At 50.9% G+C, this 13,859-nt stretch overlaps 1 protein-coding gene across 2 annotated transcripts in view; it reads right to left on the bottom strand.

The window, feature by feature from the left end:
* The window catches only part of MAP6 (microtubule associated protein 6), a 32,750-nt gene that overhangs the window by 18,001 nt on the left and 890 nt on the right, over positions 1-13,859 (bottom strand). The gene's annotated exons all lie outside the window — the stretch shown is intronic.

Genomic DNA, 13,859 nt, shown 5'->3' on the forward strand with positions numbered 1-13,859 from the left:
GATGATAGGAAAGGGTGAGAGAAATCCCCACACTCAGCCTGAGTGGCCAGCCCACACCGAGCTCCCAGGGTGACCCAGCCTGACATTTCTGTGCTCGCCTGCAGAAATAACCCAGCTGTAAATGTCATGTTCACCCCTGGAAAACGGGTCAGGATCGGGTCAGAGCTCTGCCAACAGCCCATTTAACAGCCCCTGTGCCTGTTCTCCAGTGGGCAACAGCCCAACCCCTCAGTGCTCCAGAAGGGCAGAGGAGTGTGAAATTTGCCACGAGGTTCAACAACCAAAGCAGCTGCAGAGCAGGGATGCTGTGACACAGCAGCATCAGGATTGGGAACAGCATTGCCACAGGCAGAGCAGGACGGGCTGCAGGGACCTGAACAGAGGCAGGAGAGCCAAAGTGCTCCTCTGGGAGTTTGCTGGGCCAAAGAGCATCGTGGGTCTGCCTCCATTTGCAAGACAACACATGCAACTGCACAGAAATACAGACACTGCATTAAGTGGGTTCCTGCATTAGGGCCCCACGGATAAAAGCCCTCGGGAGGAAACCTTCACGTCAGGAAAAGTGGAAGGAATTGCAAATTTAACACAGCGTTGTAAATTCTTCTTCTCTTTAAGTGTGAAGGTTTTTTTTAGTGCAGTTCCTGGTGAGTGCAATGGACTCATTCAAATATCCAACTGGAGACAGGGAAACCAGGAGCTGTCTGTCCCTGCCCCTCCCCATGGAAAAGGCACAAGGAATCACTGAATCTTTTAAGATGGAAAAGCCCTCCAAGATCATCGAGTCCAACTGTTTCTCCAGCACTGCCAAGGCCACCACTGACCCCTGTCCCCAAGTGCCACTTCCACATGGCTTTTAAATCTCTCCAGGGATGGAAATTCCACTGCCCTGGGCAGCTGTGCCAGGGCTGGACAACCCTTGACTAGTGGCCTTGTGAACCTTGGCTCCAGTGAGATTCTTGGTGGGGGGATGTTTTTCAGCACCTCAGGTCGAGTGTCTGAAGACACAAATAGGAGATGAATTAAAAATGCCTTATTTCAATTTAGCTCAGGTCATGGTTTGTGGGGATAAATACAAATGAAATAATAAAAAAAATCATAATACTAATAAAATGCGTAAATACTGTACAAGGCATAAATACATAAATAAATACATAAAAATACATAAATACTACATACAATGCATAACAATAAAAACATTGGCACAGATATCTTTTGCAAGAACTCTGGCAGAAACTCTTTGAATCCACCTGCTGGATCCAACCTGACAAATATTTCACAGTAAACAGTTCTGCAGCTCGAGGAGCTGCATTTCCACCGTGTCCACAAGTCAGGGACAGGGAGATGTGCTACACATCCCACAGGCAGTGTGACACCACCACAGCCTTCCATAATGCAACACAGAAGTGGATTAACCCAAATCTGGTCTGATCATCCACCTCTGCCATGCCCCACGGGGGTTTGTATTTGAGCTCGTCCCATTGCTTTACAAAATTATAAAATAGTCTGAATCTAAAGCACTTTTAGCACACAAAAGTCCCCAGCCAGTCCCTTGGACAGAGGGCTGAATTCTGTTTGCCATCTTAGGCTTTCCTGTGCAATGCACCCGCTGAACTTCTCTGCAATTAAGAGGTTTTAACTCTCTTCAACTGGGAAAACCATAACAGGGCTGGGTGGGAACTAAGTAGATGAAAGAAGAGAGCTGAGGATTGAGCAAAGATCTTCAGATAAAGGATTACTGGGCTCAGAGAAAGGCTGAGGCGGATTTCCCCTCCCATCTTTACCCCTTAATGCTGTGCTATTGCAAGGGCTGCAAAATCTAGTTCTACAATTGATTTGTGCTGCAGACAGGAAGGTGCAGAGCTCCTTGCACGACAGATGTGGAATTACTGGAAAGGAAACACACGAAAATTCCCTTGAAAATTGCCCCGGGTGCCGTGGGGAAGGTTGTTCTAAAAGCATGAGAGACTGGGACAAGGTGGAATGGCTTTAAACTGAAAGAAGGGAGATTTAGGTTGGATATTGGGAAGGAATTCTTCCCTGTGAGGGTGATGAGGCCCCAGCACAGGTTGCCCACAGAAAGAGAACTGGGAGGCGGGAAAAATTCCTTGGGAAGAGGACAGAGCTTAAGATGCCCACGAATCTTTTTAGGAACCCACAAAACACAGCAGCACAGGTCACCAGGGCTGTGTGGGTGTAACAGGGAGCACAATCAGGTCCATTAAAGTCCATCCCTTTTAACAGTGTAATAGTCAATCCACACCACTTCCAGTTAACCCATCTTTCTTTACAAGCTCTCCCTGCCAGAGGGGAGGCACAAAATTATCTGAACTGCAGGGAATTAGAAAAACTAGTGAAGAAAATGCTCGTCATTTCCTCACCCCAAGCTGGGGAAACCACCAGCACCACTTTTCCATCAGTAATGTTCTGATGGGGAGGAACCACTCCCTCTGGCTCCCCAACAGCTGGATTAGTCCCGTGGCACCAAAATGGTAAATATTGGGACCATCAAAGCTGTCTCAGGGGAGTCTGGGGAAGAGCCAGCAGAAGGCACTGGAGCAGATGGCTCTGCTGTGAAATCTCCTCCTAATTAGTTAAAAATGAGGACCAATATGAGTGAATGAAGCAATTAGTGGTCACTGCAGGTACCACGCTGTCCACACCAAAGCCATCAGGAAATAAAGGGTAAGGAGGATTCTCAGAAAGCTTTATGTGGGAAATGGCAAGAAAGCATGTTCTGGAAGAAGGTTATTTTACAATTAATTGGTTGTTTTCAAGGCCTTCTCCAGCGCTTGCGAGGAGTGCAGAGCTCTGAGAGCAAAGCTCAGCCCAAATAGGTTGTGGTTTTATCCCAAAGGTGCTCATGTTTAGCTGCTCTGACCGGGACAGAACCCCAGAAACACCTCAGGGACTCAGAGCCTGTTCCCATTTTGGGGAGCATCCTGCATTGCCACAGCTTGGGAAGCCGATGGGATGTTCCCACCCAGGGATCTGATGCCCTGGAGTCTTTTGGCACCTCCAGACCCAGCCTGGAACATCTGCAGGAGGCTGCAAAGGGGCCACTTGCTCTGAGACAGAGCTGCACTGGTGCTCCTGTGGCCAGAGACACCAGTCTAGAGGATGGTGCCATTGTGATGTGACTGCAAATAGCCTGAAAAACAGGTCTGGATCATGGAAACCCACTTCCCAAGAAAGACAGGACTGAATAAAAGCATGCCTCCCTGCAAGCATCACCTATCCCAAACCCAGCTGCCAGCACGGAGACGTGGGCACAGCAATCCCTTCCCTAAAGCCGAAAAAAAAGGTCCCAAGGCAGGAAATCCAGGGACCAAAAATCGAAAGCATCACTTTTATAAGTCCTCTGCAAAGAACTGGGAGGAGGATCTGGCTCTCAGGAAGCACCTTTGTGGGCCCAGCAAACGTTTACAGCCTCTCCCAGCCACCTGCACCTGCTGGGTAAGTAACACTGGTCTCATCTGGAAGCGAGACCATTTGCAAAAATACTTCTTCCCTTGGAGCTGTTCCAAGCTTGATGGAGAAGCACAACATGCCAGGCACCAATGTATTAAGCAGGTAGCTAATTGAGAGAGGAGCTGATGGGAGCAGGCAGCATCCCTGTCTCCCAGGCAGAGCGTGCAAGCCCTAAACACACTCCCAGGTTGATATTTATTGCAGCAGACAGAGCAGAAAGGCTCAGGAAAAGCCCTCCTTCCCCTCCCATAAATAATTCACCTCCCGTAGCAGGTCATAAAATGTTTATATTAAGTAATAATTAAATACTGCATTGCAAAAAAAAAAAAAATAAAAACATAAACTAATGTGCCAGCCAAGAGAAAATTCAACCCAAAGGAAGGTGGGGGAAAGGATTGTTTGGGAACTGTCACGTTGGGTTTTCTCTGCTGCAGCAGTTAAATGGGGTCATTCCTGGCTGTGTTCTGCCCAGTTTGATCAAATCCTGATCCTGCCCCAAATGATGAGGTGTTTTCCATTGATCTCTGCAATATCCACGTGGATATCCTGCTCTGGAGTCACGGAAACACAGAATATTTGTATTGCAAGAGCCCTCTGAGATCATCAAGCCCAATGTTTCCCCCAGCACTGCCAAGGCCACCACTAACCCACATCCCCAAGTGCCACATCCACACATTTCCTGAACACCATGGGGTGTTTTCCAGCCAGGCAGGGCAGGTCCTGTGGTCCCACACCCACCTCTGCTGCCAAGGGACGGGGCTTTTGATTCCAAGCCCCTGGCAGTGCAGGAATGTGAGGAGGCTGTGAGCCCACACACGGGTGGGTTGGTCCTGGTTGCAAAGACACACAAGGTCCAACATGGGATAAGGCTCCAACAGTGGGACCCCAACATGGGATAAAGCTCCAGCAGTGGGACCCCAACATGGGATAAAGGACCTGGAGCATGACAGGGAGGAGAGAGGGCAGTGGGGCAATGTTTGGTGGTCAGCAGAAGCCATCAGGATCATATAAATCAAATGTCCCCACACACATACCCAGGCAGCTTTTATTAAAACTGTAATTGCTTCATCCAACCTGTGCCCCGGGGAGCAGAAAGGAAAACCAGCAGCACCAAGGTCACTGCAGACAGAAAATCAATGCAGGGAAGGAATGGCAATGACTTATTTTTTTCCCTGGATTCAGAGAGGGGCTGTGGAGACACCCTGCTGGCACCTCCCGTGCACAGTGTCCCTCAACTTGCTCCAGCCAAGCATTAATACCCTTTTTGCTCTGGACATCCCAGTCCTGACCCCTCCCATGGGTGTCCTCAGGACTCTCTGTGGTCCATGATTGCTGAAGGACAAACCTGAATAAAAGAGTCTACCTGAGACTTGACTAATGTGGAAAGATGACACGTCCTCTCCATACATCCCAGTGCAGGACTTGCTCAAAAATATTTCTTTCTTGAGTGGTTTTGTTGCCAATTTATTATTTTTTTAAAAAAATAAAATAACATTACTGAGGTGTGATTTGTGATTCCCTGCAAAATAGCTCCTGCACCAGCACTCCTGCTGATCCCCACCTCTGTGTCCTACCCTGCCCTCACCTCTCCTGAGCTGCTGCTTCTTTATTTCAGGCTATTTCTCCCCACATGTCAAGATCTCTGTGAATTCCAATTCATGCAAAATGATTTAGCCAAGCACAGGTGAAGGACTCAGCATGAGTTACATGGATGAAACACAGCTCTGAGCTGGGATGGTCCTGTTGCCACGTTCTGCCCCGAAAAATCTCTTCCCTGCACTAAGGAACCAGTCAGAACTACGGCAGGAAAGCAGGGTTTAATTTAAATTTAAATTGCCTGTGGGATGTTTAAGGCATCCTGTACCTAAAGGGGCTCCAAGAGAGCTGGAGACGGACTTTGGACAAGGACCTGGAGGGACAGGCCAAGGGAGAATGGGATACATGGGATATTGGGAAGGAATTGTTGGCTGTGAGGGTGGGCAGGCCAAGGAGAGAAATTGCAACTGGTCATAAAGGAGAATCTCTCTTGGGAGGATGAAAATGCTCCGTGTACAGGGATCAGCACATCAGTCAGCAGCCCTAGAAAAGGCAGGAAGGGGAATCATGGCCAGTGGGGCTGGGGAGAACCTCAGGAGCACCTTCAATCCCTGCCCATGGTAGGGGGTGGAACTGGATGAGCTTTAGAGTCCCTTCCCACCCAAACCACCCCGTGACTCTCTGATCCTGCTCCAAGCTTTATTCCAACCCTGCTGTGCCACCAGAGGCTTCTACCCACTGATGGAGGCACAACCACTGCAACCTTCAGCACCAGCCCCTCCCCTGCTCTCTGCAGGACCAGGATGATGCCAAAACCATCCCAGCTCCCCAAAACCCACCTCAGCTCCCTGAAACCCATCCCAGCTCCCTGAAACCCAACCCAACTCCCCAAAACCCATCCCAGCTCCCCAAAACCCACCTCAGCTCCCTGAAACCCATCCCAGCTCCCCAAAACCCACCCCAGCTCCCTGAAACACATCCCAGCTCCCTGAAACACATCCCAGCTCCCCAAAACCCATCCCAGCTCCCCAAAACCCACCTCAGCTCCCTGAAACCCATCCCAGCTCCCCGAAACCCAACCCAGCTCCCCAAAACCCACCCCAGCTCCCCAAAACCCATCCCAGCTCCCCAAAACCCACCTCAGCTCCCTGAAACCCATCCCAGCTCCCCAAAACCCACCTCAGCTCCCAAAAACCCACCCCAGCTCCCTGAAACCCATCCCAGCTCCCCAAAACCCATCCCAGCTCCCCAACACCCACCTCAGCTCCCTGAAACCCATCCCAGCTCCCCAAAACCCATCCCAGCTCCCCGAAACCCACCTCAGCTCCCTGAAACCCACCTCAGCTCCCCGAAACCCATCCCAGCTCCCCGAAACCCACCTCAGCTCCCTGAAACCCATCCCAGCTCCCCAAAACCCACCTCAGCTTCCCAAAACTCATCCCAGCTCCCTGAAACCCACCCCAGCTCCCCGGATGGGTTTTCCTTGTGGTTTTCCTGGTGTCCTGCCTCCACTGGGCTGCTTGCCAAGGCAGCCCTCTCGGGGACTCCTCCCCGTGAGTTGCCATGGCTACTGGCTGTGACACTGTGACAACTCTGCTGCTCGGCTGAGCCGCTGCCTTCCTCCCCGGGATGTGCAGGGGACCTGGGGATGTGCAGGGGACCTGGATGTGCAAGGGACCTGGGGATGTGCAGGGGACCTGGCTGGGGGCTGTCCCCCCCCCAGCAACTCCAGCCCAGGGCTTTCACACCCTCACAGGACCTCCAGTGCCCCCTTCCTTTCCCCCCCCCTCTCAGACCTTCTACCTCCACTTACATCCAAATAACGAGGGCACAGAGCGTGGTCCAAGCCCTGATCTGCAGCCCACCAAAGTGGAAACATCAGAGCACGGCAGCCAATAATTCCCCTCCACCCCACCCCCAATTTTAGGAATTAATTTCACATAACCATAATTTAATTGACAGCTGGGCCTCACACACAGGAGGCCCAAAAGCAGCACATTGGTCAGACCTCGTGCCAGGGGAGCAGGGTTGGGATGAGTGTGGAGAAGAACCTCTGAAATCAGCTGATCCAAGCAGTTGTTGATGCCTCATCCCTGGAAGTGTTCAGGGAAGGGCTGGAGCAACCTGGTCTGCTGGAAGGTGCAGGGGGGTTGGAATGGGATGGTCTTTAAGGTGCCTCCCAATCCAAGCCGTTCTGGCACGAACTAATTTGATTAATTAATACATAGCTCCTCTCCAGAAGGCCACTGGTTTCTTTAAACATCACCACCTTCTATTTTTCTCCCCTTTCCGAGTCAGACAAGTGGCACAGCACCTGCACAGCCCTTTTAAAGGACAAGAAGAGCAAAGCAGCAGCCAGGCACCACAAGCTGGGCCCCAGTGACCTTGCAAAGAATTCCAGAGAGGAACCCCTGGCTGCTTTCCGGGAGGGCACCTGCAAGGCTGGGTGGACAAACCTGCAGGAGCTCACTGACAAAACAAAACCCAAATGAAACCAACAACCGAAACCCAAAAAACCCAAACAAACAAGACAAAACAAAACAAAAAACAAGCAAAAAAAAAATCCCCCAAAACAAAACAAAAAAAACCCCAAAAAACAAACAAACCAAACCAACCAAACAAACAAAACACTCAAAACATAAAAAATAATTAAAAACAAACTTTAAAAATTTTAAAAAATAAATTAATTTTTTAAAAATTAAATTTTAAAAATTAAATTTTAAAAATTAAACACTAATTTATTTTATTTTTAAGAAAAAGTAACAGCCCTCCAACCTTCCCAGCACCAAACCCCTTTATTTTGTAGTCTCAGTAGCCCAGCTTGCAGCCAGCTCAGCGAGCAGCAGGAGTCTCTCCACATGCACAAAGTGCTGCAGGGTCCCCTCAGGTGGAGGCATCGTTTGAGAAAAAAAAAAAAAAAAAGAAAAAGTATTAAGACAAAGAAAAATGTGTTCCCTTTACAATGAGCTATTAATGGAAATAAAGCAGTTATTAATAGAAAGCAAAATGTGTTTGCTATAGAGCACCTGCAATGCTGGGGCTGAGGAGGAGAGACGAGTTGGAGGTTAAAGGAGGACAGCCCAGTTTGTGTGTATATTATTTTTAACATAAATAAATATATATAATATAAAATATAATATATCATATATAAAATAGATTACTATAAAAATAAAACAAATAATATATAAGTACAAAAATCTAAATATAAAAATACATCTAAATATGTATGTAAAAAATACAAAGGACATTGGAAGGATATCCAGAGTAATGAGTTCTAAATCAAGAGAAATAAAGCTTCCACCCTATAAAACTTCCCTAAAACAGCCCTGGTGACTGTGGTAGCAGCAGAGCATCCTTGCTCCTGCCCTGATGGGTCAAGGCTTAGCTGGAGCTATCATACAAATATATATATATTGAGTGAATGTGAACACATTCAGCTCAAAGAACAGCAAGATCGATGTGGGATGGAGCACAAAGCACTGGGAAAGCAAAGGCCTGTGCAGCCTGCAGGAGACAGGAACAGCAAAGGTCATGGAATGAACGAGAGAGAAGTCAAATCTACAACTGCTGCTCGTGATTTAGTTGGAAAAGACAGAACTGGGGGCCTAAGTGAGCTGATTCCTCTCCCCTTCTCTTTTTTTACTGTTTGTGTCACAGCCTGAAGCCACCAGTGGAAGTGGGATGTGCTCCTGCATCCCAGGGAAGCTGGTGGTCCCCCCAGACACGGCTGTGTGGGGAAAGGGGAAGGGGAGAGATGCTTGACATGTCTTTGGGTACGACAACTGACTTAGCAGACGAAAGAAATGTGAAAATCTACCAGGTTTCAGCAAAGCATTTTTATCCAGGGCCGTGTGGGAAATCCTTAATTAAGGCAGTGAACAGGAGCACCAGCAGAGCAGGGAGCTGGGCGAGGGGAATGACGAGTGCTGCAAGGCTGAGCCGCAGCCTGGAAGGGGGTTAGCAGTGTTTAACATTTTTAAGGTTGACTTTGGCACGAAAAAATGTAGGGCAGCACTAATGAGAGCTCCTAATGACACCAGGTGGTCGGGCAGCACCAATGTGGAGCGGGATCGGGGAGGCACAGGGGAAGGCAGGCTCTGACCTTGGCTGCCGTGCTCAAAACGGGCTGGAAACGAGCAGGAATAAGTGCCAGGCTTGGTACTAAACACCAGGATCTTCTGCTGTGGGATGGGAGCTCCAGGGGTGTGACTGCCTGAGGAGAACAGCGTGGACACGCTGGTTTATCCAAGGGTAAACGAGGGATCCACAGCGAATCCGTGAGACCCACAAACACGGCTCATGAGCCTCAGCACAAATGGGCACCTCACCTCCAAAGGGCAACACTCTGCAACAATCTGTTTACTAAACAGACTTCACCCCGGAAGAGCTGGAGAGGAAAGGCTGACACAGGGAGCAAACAGGAGACTAAAAATATTTGGACTTTCCCAAAGGATGTGGGCGCAGTACCTGGGGACACTGAGCAGTGACATCTGGGCAGGAGAAAGGCACTGAGCAGCCCAACAAAACAGCCAAAAAATAAAGCAGAAAGAAAAAAAAACGACAAAACAGCAAACTACAGAAGGAAAGAGAGAAAGAAAGAACGAAGGAAACCCAATAAAACAGCAAACTACAACCTGTCCACTGACTCGGACTGGAAATGGGTTGCAAACCACCAGAGACTGAGGTTCAGAGGGTCTCATCCAGCCCTGTGGGCCTAAAGGTCCCTGCTGGGGTCACCCAGATGGATGGGAGCAGTGGAAAAATTGCTCAACCTGGCCTTGGACACTTCCAGGGATCCAGGGGCAGCCACAGTTTCTCTAGGCAACCTGTGCCAGGGCCTCCCCACCTTCCCAGCCAACAATTCCTTCCCAATATCCCACCTCTCCCTGCCCTCTGGCAGTGGGAAGCCATTCCCTGGGTCCTGTCCCTCCACCCCTTGTCCCCAGCCCCTCTCCAGCTCTCCTGGAGCCCCTTTAGGCCCTGCAAGGAGCTCTCAGCTCTCCCTGGATCCTTCTCTTCTCCAGGTGAACCCCCCCAGCTCTCCCAGCCTGGCTCCAGAGCAGAGGGGCTCCAGCAGCATCTCTGCTGGACTTTCTCCAGCAGCTCCAGGTCCTTGTGCTGTTGTTCCCAGGGCTGGAGCAGCTCTACAGGGGGGTCTCCCCTGAGGGGGTAGAATTCCCTCCTGCCCTGCTGTGGGATCAGCCCAGGGCAGGGGGGCTCTGGGTGCCACCACACGTTGCTGGGTCATTTCAAGCTTCAGCCTGGTGTGGTCTCAATGCATCACCCCCTTCCCTGCAGTGGGATGGGCACCAGCTGGTCTTGTCAGGTCCTTCCAGCCCCACATGCCCACAGCCACAGTGGTGGAGCCCAAATTCCCTGCCTGTGTGTGTCCTGCTCCAGCCTTCCTGCCTGGACATCCCTCCCCAGGTTATCTCCTCCGTGCCTTCCAAACCCACACAGCCAGTCCCCGGTGCTGACTCATTCATCTCTACAGCTACTACAGATCCTCATTTGCTCCACATCTTCTGTACCTCCAGGCTCTGAGATGAATGACAGAACCTTAGCAACAGGCAATTCATTAATACCAGGGCCAGACCAAAAATTTTCCACGGAAGCCTTTATTGTTTTGCTTCCTCTCTGCCAGGAGAGGAAATTGGTGGGGGAGAAAAAAAACTAATTGCTTTGGTAAAGAACTGGAAACCTAGTTTGGGCAATATTGCTTCTCTGGGGGAAATTCATGGCCTTAGCACTCATTTTGATACTCTGCGAAGGGGGTGAAGTGTTTCCTCTCCCTTTTATATCTTTTGTCTTCAGGAAATAAAGGTAACAAAAGGAGAAGAATGCAAGACAAAGAAGAAGAAGGAGGGGAGGGGAAAAAACACCCAAGAAACACCTAATTCTGGCCTTTTTCCATATTTTCCAGACAAAAAATATAAAATATTCACTCATTCCTTATTACATTTTTGCCAGATGTGCTTCTAATTTTCCCACATCCCCAGTAAATGCTGCTGTCTGCACATTTTGTCACCTGCTCTCTCTGGTCCCAGGCCCCCAGGGTGAACTCCAGCAGGGAGAAGAGCTCTGCCCATCCCTTCCAGGGGGAGAAATCCCCTCCCAGGCACTGCACAACTGGGGTCACAGGGTCACCCTTGTGCCCAGTACAGACAAAGCCCCCCGTGATGCCACCAGATCCTCCTACAAGACATCTGAGAACTGAACAAGAAAAGGTTCCATCCACCAGGGGGTGGCCAAATTGTAGTTAATGAGTAAATAAATATATAAATAGTAAAAAGACTTTTAATAATATAAACACATAATAAATAATACACATAAATGCTGCTTATTCTGCAGGATCCCTGAGCACAGGCAGTCTCCAGCAGACACCCACTGCTGCTCTGGCCTCTCCAAAGGCTTCTGGGCTCAAACAAATCCATCATCCCTGTGGCTGGGAGGAGCCTCCATCCTCCATGGACACCTCCACCAGGCACCACCTCTGCTCTGCCCCTCTGGGCAGACCTGGCAGGAGCTCACATGGGCTCTGCAATATTCATCTGCCTTGGTACACAGAGGTTAAAAAAGGGAATTGCTCCCTTTGGCATGGACTTCCCCCCATGACCTTGGGCTGGCTGCTTACTCCATTCCATGCTCTCACAGGGAAATAATGCCCAGGGGGATAGAGGGAGATGAAAACCCACCCCTAGTGTGCTCTTTGGCTGCACCAAGGAATTGTTTGCCAGGCCTGGAGTGTCACATTACGCTGATGTGCAGCGGTGGCAGAGCACTGTAAGGAAATCTGCCCTGCTCTCTGCTGCTGGCCAGCAGCACCAGCCCATCCCTGCACGAGCCCAGGAGACAAACCAACCCCATGTGAGCCATCCCTGCTCCTCCCTAGTCACCAGGAGATAGTCTGGGCTGCTGGGTGGCCCCCAGGGTTGCCCAGATAGGCTGTGGAGCCTCCAACCCTGGAGATGTTTCAACACCCACCCAGTGTGTGAGCAGCCAGGCCCTTGGTAGTAACAAGGATTTGGAGCATTTGGCTTTTTAAAAAGAACCCAAACAATAAACAACACTTAAGAGATGCCTAATTTGAACAGAAAATGAGAACAATTAGCCACAACATCACTTATGCATTAATGAAGAGATGCTTGTGTTCCAGGGCTGAGCATCAGAGCAAACACTCCTCCTGCAATATGCTGCAAGGAAGGAAAACATGGAATGGGAGAGCAGATGAGGACCCAAGTGGAAAGAGAAGCCCTAAGGGTGTCCTGAAAGCCAAGGAGCAACAACAAGGAGAGCTGAATCCCTCTAGTTCCTCTTAGATTTGACATCCCAGCTGACCCAACCCTTTCCTTGGGGAGGAACCCCAACCCAACCGCTGTAGGAATTTGCTGGAGCAGACTGGAGGGATGGGGAGGTGAGCAATCTGCATTTAAATGTGCAAGTAAATAAGTCCAATTATCCTTTGCAGCAGTGGGAGAGAGGCATCACAACAACTCCCCAGCTCCAGGAGAGCTTTCTGCTTTAGCCCTGCCATCCCCAGCACAAGCCCAGCCCTTGCAAAGGTGAGCAGACAAAAAGCCCAGCCTCAGCCCCCAGCTGGCCACGGCAGATTAAAGGGCTGTGTCACTCCTGGAAAACCCTTTTCCCACACACTCCACCCCTGCAGAACAGAGCCCCCGAAAATCCCTGGCCATTTTCTCCTGTCTCAGCCAAGCAGCACCGTCACACCTGGATGCTCCTGAGCCTCCAGCACCACTCACATCCCCAGGGAGAGCCAGAGCTGATGCTGAGCGACAGCAAAAATCAAAATCTCACTGCTTGAACCACTCAGGGGTGAGGGACAGGAGGTGACTGTCAGCTCTGCTGTGCCACGCAGTCATCGGTGGGACAGGGGAGTCAAATCCCAGCTTCAGCTCGGATCTGCATGGATGTACCACCTGTTTGATGGCTGGGTGTCACCTCTAAACCTCCCCAAGGAGGAAAATCAATCATTCAAAGGCACAGACACCCCGGCATTCGCGCGGCCACAGGGAGAAGCAAAAAGGCTGCGATGACACTTCTGTCACCACAACCCCCGCGTTTGCTCCCTGCCACCTCCACCCCGGGCTCGGCAGCGGTGGGCTCTGCCAAGGAAAGCTCTGGAAAACACAACCGCCGCAAACCCTCCTTGCAAACGTACGTGCAGGGCAGCCGCCCCGTCACTTTTGTTTTGCATTCCCAACACATCCAACCCCTTCACCGGGAGAGAAACAACACCAGCGGCTCGCGGCGAGGAGTTCCGCGCCCCGAATCCCAAACCCGGTCTCTTGTTTGAGGTGAAATAAGGGCACCCGTGTCTGGCTGGGGGGGACACGGGGATGTGTCATCCCCCCCGCGCCGCGTTAAACATGGCAGCATCCGAGGCTGCCCCACCCAAGCGGCCTGGGATGCGTGTCCTGCGGCCCCGGGATGCTTTGTCTCCGGGGGTGCCCGTCCTGGGACGATTCCCGGGACCCTCCTGCGCGTGGGGCACCCCACCCGCGCGTGGGCCCCTTGGGGATGCTGCTCCTTTGGGTCGGCTGCAGCGCGACATCCAGGGATGCGCTGGGAAAGGACCAGAGGCCACTCGCACATCCCGGGGACGTGACCCCAGACATTCCCCCCGCGGAAATCCCAGGCGGCGGGTGTCTCTGGATTTTGGGATGCGGGGGGAGGGACCACACATACACAAAGACACTCAAACCTCCTGCCAACCCACCCGACAGAAAGCGTCCGTGTATTCACCACCTGCACAACATCTACTGCCCCATCGCCGACCCCAGAGAGGGGGGGAATTTTAAGGACAACCACCCCGGGCGGGGGATGTGCAACCCCCC

Source organism: Chiroxiphia lanceolata, chromosome 2, assembly GCF_009829145.1.
Source record: "Chiroxiphia lanceolata isolate bChiLan1 chromosome 2, bChiLan1.pri, whole genome shotgun sequence".
In the NCBI taxonomy this organism is placed as follows: domain Eukaryota; kingdom Metazoa; phylum Chordata; class Aves; order Passeriformes; family Pipridae; genus Chiroxiphia; species Chiroxiphia lanceolata.